General features: G+C 37.6%; 1 pseudogene; it reads right to left on the bottom strand.

Moving 5' to 3' along the window:
- Positions 1-7096: 7096 nt before the first annotated feature.
- LOC149204192 (pathogenesis-related 5 protein Cup a 3 pseudogene) lies at positions 7097-8012 on the bottom strand (annotated as a pseudogene).
- Between the last annotated feature and the right edge of the window lie 677 nt (positions 8013-8689).

Below are 8689 nucleotides of genomic sequence, written 5' to 3'. Positions count from 1 at the left end.
GCTCCTTTTTTAGAAGCTTTGTCATACCATTAGAGCTGATTATCTTTCCTGGTTTCCCTGCAATACCCCTTAATTCAACTTCCTTTCCTTCCACAGAAAATTTCATGAAAAGTTCTTGAAAATTAAAAGCTATTGTACCCAAGGATTGTAGCCATTGGACTCCTAGTACAACATCAGCACCTCCCATTGGAATGGAAAGCATTGGGCTAGTCAATACATATTCTCCCATGGATAGCTTGATATTATGGCACTTTCCAGAGCAATTTATTGTTCCTCCATTTGCAATCATCACTTGACACTCTGGTGCTGGATATAGGAAGCAATTCAATTCTTTTGCTACCCTACAATGAATAAAATTGTGGGTGCTTCCTGAATCAATCAACACTATTACCTTTTTCTTCTTGATTTGTCCTTCTATCTTGATGGTTTGAGGAGTGGTAATTCCCGCCAATGCATTACAAGATATGGTTGGATTTATTTGTTCTTCATCTAGGCTTTGTTCCTGGAGTATATCTTCTTCTTTTGACCTTTCTTGCTCCTTTTCTTCTTCCTCTTCACAATCTATGTAAAATAATTTCTTCTCAGCACACTTATGACCTTTAGTGTATTTGCTATCACAACTGTAAAAAAGCCCTTTTGCTCTTTTTTCTTCCAATTGTTGTGGTGTCAACCTTATAGGTTGTGGAAGACTAGGGGCAACAACACTTCTGTCTTTATAGTTGTGAGTGGTATGCTTCCTGGTTGCCATAATTTTGCTTTCCATTTTTCTTGCTAACCTGAATGCCTTCTCTAATGAATCAGGTTCCCAAAGTCGAACATCATGTTGGATATTATCCTTTAAAGACCCTATGAACACATCAATCCTATGCTGCTCTGGAATATCTTTTACCCTTATGTTCAATTTTTGGAACTCCTCAATGTGCTCCATTATTGAACCCTTTTGTTTGAGACTTATCAATTGGCTAAAAAAAGTGTTGCTTTTTGTATCCTCATAATGTGCTATCAATTCTTCCGTAAAAATTGCCCAAGTGATAAATTGTTTACGAGAGCAAAGCCATTGATACCATACAAATTGATTTGGTTCCAAATATAAAGTTGCCATACATACCTTTTGTGTGTTTTGCACATTATTGAGATCGAAGAACTGCTCCATCTGTAATATCCATGTGGCGGGATCCTTGCCATCAAACTTCCTCATATCGATTTTTGGAATATGGTGGGTCTTTGATCCAACATTAGAATCTATGGAATCATGATTAACATTTCTTTTGTTCACATCATGAGTTTCCTTTACAACCTTTTCACCATTAGTAAGTATCTCTTGTAGAAAATGTGTCAAATCTGTCTTCAAATCTGCCATGTCTGTCTTCAAATCTGTCTTCAAACTTGCCATGTCTTTCTTCAAATCTGTCTTCAAATCTATCTTCAAATCGTCCATCTTAGCTTCCATGCCCTTTATCTTAGATTCCACGCCATTTATCTTAGCATCTATTAGCTTTTGTGAGCGTGACATTTGTTGCACTTGTTCTTGTAATTTTGATATATCATGTAGCATTTCTTCCTCTTCTTCATGAGTCATGCTAGAGCTTTCAGGTTCCTTACTAGGTGTTTGCATTTTCTTTCCTCGGGGCATCAGTTACCAATAATAATGCTTTACTAGGCCCTTTGAATTCCTTCAAACCAAGCTTATGCAAAAATAAAAAATAAAAACTACACACCTTTTTTTACTTTGTAGAAGCCTGATATTGAATCTGATGTACCTCTGTAATTTCAAATCATCCAGTTCTGAAATTGTGACCTGTAGTAGCCTTCTGTGTCCTCTTTCCAATGCCACTAGTTTGAACCAAATTTGATTCTCCAAGAAAGAGTTATGCACAATCTCCCGCAGTGACCTTCTTACGAAATTTCAATCCGATGCTCAGAAAGAAAGTTATGACGATTTTCCCCAGGTCACCTGTTTTGAGTGTAATTCAGGAGTCTGCAAAAAGACCAACTTCCTGAGATCATATCTCCAAAAATGTCACGCGAAAAGCTCTGAAATTCGGACCCAAGGTTCAGTGCGACTTCTTCTCAAATGGGTTTTTTTTGCGACTTCTGAAATGTCACAGAAAAAAAGTTATAGCGAAAATGACACGATGACCTGTTTGGAGCAGCGAAACCCTAGAATCCAAAGCTCTGATACCAAATGTTATGAAGCCAGCTCACAAAAAGATAGAAAAGAGAGATCCACGCCTTATAATTCAGCCTCTTCGAGGGGGCAACCTCCTTTAGATTACATAAATGAACAATTCTTGGATGATTCAAATAACAAAACCTCCTTTCTATATATAGGAGTCTATGGAGTCACAATATAATCCAGCCGACCTAACAATAATAATATAAAGCCACAAAAATAACAATAGAGGGATTCTATGGGCACATTAATAACAATATGTGGGTAATGGGGGCACAACAATATAAATAAGGGGTATAACTACAATAGTAATGGGGTAATCACTAGTATTATAGGGACCCAACAGTCTATAAACAACACAAAAATTAACCATATAACCTACAAGCCAATGGCCCTTCTTGTGGAGCTTATCACTGGCAATAATTGATGGATATGCATTGCTTGTAAAGCCCAGTCTACGAAATTCTCTTGTTGTCAGTCTTTTTGTTGTAGCTGATGGGGTAAGGAGAAATTTACTGAACCAGGCAGTGGATCCATTATGTCTGCAGGATTTACTAATTCTCTCATAAAAAACTCATCTGAAAATTCACTATTGCAGGTTACTGCAACATTGACTTTTGCTACTGCTTATGCATAAGCGGGTACTACCATTCTCATTGGAAATGATTTAAGAGAATGTGCCCAGAACTCGTCCATGAAAATTCGTGGAGGCTCTAAGGGTATGTGGACTTATATGAATCTTACAGGAACAAGTCAAGAGTGAGAAAATTAGTGGGAAATAAAATTGCAGTTTTTGCAAAGTCATGAGTTCCTGACTTTGAACTCAACTACTGTCTAAGAAGCAGACCGTAGTGCAAGAGAGGATTGGCAAAAGAGATATAAGAATGTAAAACAAGCGTAGAAAGACCAAAACTTAATTGATAAGACATTGGAGCAGGCAACATTTCACAGGCATTTGTTTTCAAGCCTACAAGTTGTACGCCAGTTTGCAAAAGCAACTCTGGGATTATTTCTGCAAACAAAACCCTTCATTATTTCTATTTATGGTTAAATACCTACTAGTCACTTCTATCACATTGGTTAGGTAGAGATTAACGATGCATTAAATACTTTGCTTGTTTCTATCTGTTTTGGAATTATCCCTATTATACCTAGAATGGGGAAATAGGCAGGGTATTGGGATTTTTGAAATCGGGTGGGTTTTGAAGTGCTACTTTCAAAATTTTAGAAATGGGAAATTGCATGTGTTATCGCGTTCTCCAAAAGAGAAACAGGTTGATTTACCTGGAAAATAAATAAACTACTTTAGTGTCCAAGAAGATGTTACCACCCCCAACCAAACTAACATAAATAGAACTTATGCAAGGAGTTATAATAATATTCTTTGCGTACCTGATCTTGAACAACATTTTCCCTAACTATCATGCCCTGAGTCTATTCCTTTCCTTGAAGAATTTGTTGAAAAGGTTCACAGTAAGGATAACTTAGAAAATATTTTTTCAATGTAACGTGTTGATAGCCATCTATTGTGACTGATGAGAAGGGGAAATGAAATGAAATCAATATGATCTTAATTTTCAATGAAGAAAGGTCATTTGGATTGGATTATTATATAATTTGACATCTATCTTGGTAGTTTCTAGGTGGAAAAATTGGAGGAATTGGCTTCCAGGACCCATTTTAATGGCATGTCCTGATTTGGAGAAAGATGCAAGTGGATATGCTATTGGAGTGGTCTTGATGGCAAGGGGTAAGTCGGTATGCTATCATTCTAATATGTATCATAGGGGTTGGGGGCGGGGAGGTTGGTTGTCTTGAACTGCCTTACATATGATAAGGAACTCTATGCCCTGGTTCAAGTTGTTAAGGAGTGGAAGCACTATATGATGGGCAAGGAAACCATTATCCACATTGATCACTAACCATTGCACAACAAGTCCATGGAAATTGGTGTAGACTTTGAGGAAATTGCGAGACATATAGAGGTCCACTGGATTCAAAACTATACAAGCCATTCCTGCTGAAGTGGTCTGGAATTTTTATTTTATTTGCAGTTTTGTCCACAAGTCCAAGCTGTTGCATTTTTCCTTTTTCTTCTGCCCTTTGATTCCCTTTGCTTTTATTTACGCCTTTATTCCCATTTTCCCATGGCCGGTGGCTTTCTCATTGTTTTTTATTCACTGATTGTGAAAAAATTCTGCTGTGATGGCGTTGAAAATCGCCACCCCTGAACATACACTAAGATTGCTTCAACACCTAAACATACACTAGGTCTCCCAAGGACAAGAAAAATGCTGCCATATTCATATCTAAACCTGGAGAATGAGAATTAGGAAATTTTTTCCTCCAATACTATTTTTTCCAAGCCATCCTCTGTTTTAGAATCTACATTAGTTAACAATATGTCCTTATAATAAACAGATTCTACCCTCAAATATGAAACCCCTCGCATATACCATACGAGCCAGCAAAACTCTAGTTTGTTTCTCTATCACGGGCAGTCCTTTGCAGTCGGTCTACAGACCCATTTATCTTCTAATTTGCAGTTGTTTTTAGTGGAGGAGATGAATATTTATGTGGAAAAAAAGGAAATACAACTACTAAATAAAAAAGGTACTAATCCGTATCAGCTCTCAGGAACTCAAGTGATGCACCATTTGATCCCTGAGGAGCAAGCTCAAAATAGGTGAATTTAAAAAGTATATGAGAAGGAACAGAAAATTCAAAAACCTTTCAAAATATATGGGAAATTTAAAGGCTAAATACTGAACTTATGCCAGAGACACTGATCAGATTGTCTAATTGAGAAGCAACAACTTGAAGAACCCATGCTAAAATTGTAGTTTCTAATCTTTTGAATTAATTCCTACTTTATGCTATTAAGTAGCAATAACATCCAAGCCCCCAGTACAAGGGAAAATTAAGCCATTAGCATTGGAAAAGACTAGAATATTCAGGGATACATTATAATCTTTTATTATGAGACAATAGGGAGGAAGCCTCTAGCATGACAGAAATATTATAAACAAAGGGCCACATTTCATAATTACTCCATACTACTGCCAATTTGTTTGCAGTATGATGAATAAAGTTGTTTGATTATATTATGTTGCTTGAGCCCACATCCTGACTCACATAGGCGCTGAGATTCTATCTTAATTTGTACTAGCAAAATAGGTCCTATTTATTCAAACAAATTCCCATAACAAGACCATTTCTCCAAACCCTAATATCCCTTCGACCTGGTATCAAATTCTTCTTCTCTCGTCCGATATTCCTTTTTCAAACCCCAAAAGCTGTCCTCGACTGATCAAGATTCAATCCATTTTATAAAGTGTGAGTATCATCGATTCGATGTTTATATAGCAAAAACTGTTAGGGATAAATTTTACAGAGTTACTATTAAAGACATTGCCTTCATGATATCAACATTTCAAAATTTAAGGGGCTTTTGGGTTCATGCAATGCAAACATTGTCCATGATGGCCTTTCACAATTTAAAAAGATTTTGGGTTCATGCAATGCAAACATTGTCAATGGCTTTTCTGAAAGTGAATTGTGTTCATGTCAAAGTCTTCATGGTGAAGTTGAATTTAACAGGATTGTAAAATTTGTAAATATTTAGTAATTTGATTAATAAAAATCAAGTAAATTGTTTAACCTGACTCTGATCAGTCTCCATTTTTTTTTTAAATTCTACAAGTTCTACCTTAAATAAAATATTGGAACAATGTTGAAGAATCAGAAACTCCATATTCACAATAATATGATAACTGTTTCACAATGTGATGGATTATTTACAATAAAATCTTTATTGGCTTCATAAAACAAACCGATTCAAACAGATTCGGTCTCATGGATCTGAAAGGCACATACAGGAAAGCACACTGATATGAAAATATGGAAGAGGACAGATGAATCAGTTGACTTCAATTTCAATTTTCATCTGAACCCCATAATGCCACACTAAATATAAAGTTCAAACAACAAAAGACGCTGAAACCAATGATCAAATAATGACTAACTTCTTTAGCTAAAGAAGGAAATTATTTTAAATTCTTTGTTGTGGGCAGCTAGTGGTGGTGATGATGGTGGTGTTGTTTTTTGCCATGACCTTCCTTCATCTGGTGATGCTCGTACAAGGCGTACCCGGTTTCTCCAATTGCAATAGCTGCTGCAATCTCTGCCTCAATCTTGTGCTTATGAGCGTGCTCTGGATCCTTCTTTGCTTCGTGCATCTCATACTGCATACACAAAATATTATATCAATATTCACATTCATTTTATAACGGTTATCATTATCCTATTGATAATTTAAGCTAATCCTTCCCTTAATTGCAAATTATGGAAATATTTCAGTTCATCCTATTACGAAATATTGCAGAAATCAATAATCAAGTTAAATTTAACAGTGGTTTACCAAAAAAATCACTAGTTTAAACTTTAAATCCCATTGATCGAATTTATTGGCATTATCAACCATCGTGATCTCTGTGATATCCCCTATATGTATTGCTTTGTTTTTAATGGATCTCTGTCAGAATTAGCTATGGTATATTAAAATAAATTCAGGTCTGTATATGGGTTGAAAATTGAGATTAAGGACTCGAAAAGATATCTCACCATTGCAAACACTCCGCAGCGACTGCTCCCACTTCCGCTACATGCTCCATCTGTTTATGATGTTTCTTCTCCTTCATAGCCCTCTCGTAGTCTACAACGTACAAATCTGCTCCCTAGGCTGCCGATTCACCATATTTAACAATTCCCGGCCTTCTGATTTCCTCTTCGTTCTGATGGTGTCTGCTATGGTGGTGCCCTTGCTCATGATGTTTGTGGTGGTGGTGATGAGACATTTTCTCGTTCAAACACATAGTAATGGAATTCAATCACAGTGGAATGGATACAAAGATTTCTAGTGATTCAGAATATGTAAATGAAGATGAGATTAGAGCAGGCCAGGGAGAGGAGTGTCTTATATAACAAAGAATAGCCCGTCGATGTGGGCTCTAATCTCATCAGCACCGTGAGCAGGAGAAGCGAATGCTCGAGAGGGTTGCAGAGGACCTGTTTTGGGAGAGCGAATGGAGCAAATGAATCTTTGGCGCGAGGGATCGTTTGAAAATTAGTGAGCGTTGGTTTGAAAATGCGCCAGCATAGCGAGTGCCAGCTAGGAGGTGGTCGATGGATGGGAGTATTCAGAACAGCACAAGAACTATCGCATCCATCGACCACTTTCAATTTTGTAGGGCAGCTCGCAGTTATGTTGCTCCTGCAGTCAACGGTTGGGCAGCTAAATTTCGAGGGTGTTATGGAGAGAGGCAGATTAAATCCATCAACGAGAGAGATTTCATATGTGTCTCGACCGTTGGCCCCATTCAGACAATATTCAGCCAGCGTTGCAGGAGACCGTCCAACGGCTTGACAACTGAGCAAGTCACTGCAGTCACCAGTGTTGCAGCTGCCTTTACCAGATGCATCGAAAGAGTAGCCCGTACGTCCCCAAACTCTCCCTGCACTTGTCCCTGTGGGCACGTCGACACTCCATGACTGGCCTTGTGTGAGCACTTAACTGCCACCTACGGCAATTCCCGTGCCCCACACAGTGAATGAACACTTATTCTGGATCACAAATGTTGCGGCCTCAACTCCTACGGTTGGGAAAGAAAACAAATTTATTGATGACATATAAGTAAGATATATACATCGCTCGTTAACTTAATTCTCATAAAATAGAGTAGATTTGAATTGGGGGAGTACCACCTTGAAGATAAACCAGTAATCCTAAAGCTAGAGTTGCTGCAACTGAAACCGAAATATCTATTGTTCTTCCCCCCATTGCTAAGACCAGGAAGCAAGTTAAACACAATACAATGAACAAACACTACTCAAACACAGCGCAATCAATTGCAAATGAGCTTGCTTGGTTTTTATGCACGGATACCACAGGCCAGTCACACGTTATATACCTAGACAAGGTAGTAGTAGTCCACACACATGAACCGAGGGGAGTAGCGTATGAAACACGAGTGAAGTTCAAATAATATTATTGTCTTTTGTTGGCGGGCAGCGTCAAAAATTCCAGAGCTACAGTAAACCACGACACGGAGTAAGCTAATCCTCTTAGAAAATTACTTGCGTACCCTCTTTTGGCCATAAAATTTACATGAATAAGCAGAGATTTGAAATATAATAGAAGCATTAGTAGGGTTCAAATTTATCCCTTTTTTAAAATCCCAAACATCCCTATAAACTCTCGACATCTACCAAAATCAATAACTAAGACTTCTACCAAAATCAGTAACTTAGAAAGTATGGCCACGTGATTACCCGATCCGTAATAGGCGCCGCTGCCCATGTGTTATCTTTGCCTTCTTTTTTTGGTTTTTCAAAGCTGTTAATTCGTAATTTGTTTTCGTCCAAGGATGGAATTTGGTTGTATATTGAATTCCTTTTGGATTTTCAAAGGTGTTCTCTGTAATTATTTTTGGATTTTCAAAGGTGTTATCTGCAATT

Source organism: Pinus tabuliformis, chromosome 1_2, assembly GCF_031772625.1.
Source record: "Pinus tabuliformis cultivar Carrire ecotype Pingquan chromosome 1_2, CPIR1, whole genome shotgun sequence".
In the NCBI taxonomy this organism is placed as follows: Eukaryota; Viridiplantae; Streptophyta; class Pinopsida; order Pinales; family Pinaceae; genus Pinus; species Pinus tabuliformis.
Note: the sequence above shows the minus strand (reverse complement) of the source record. Positions and strands in the feature narration are given on the sequence as shown.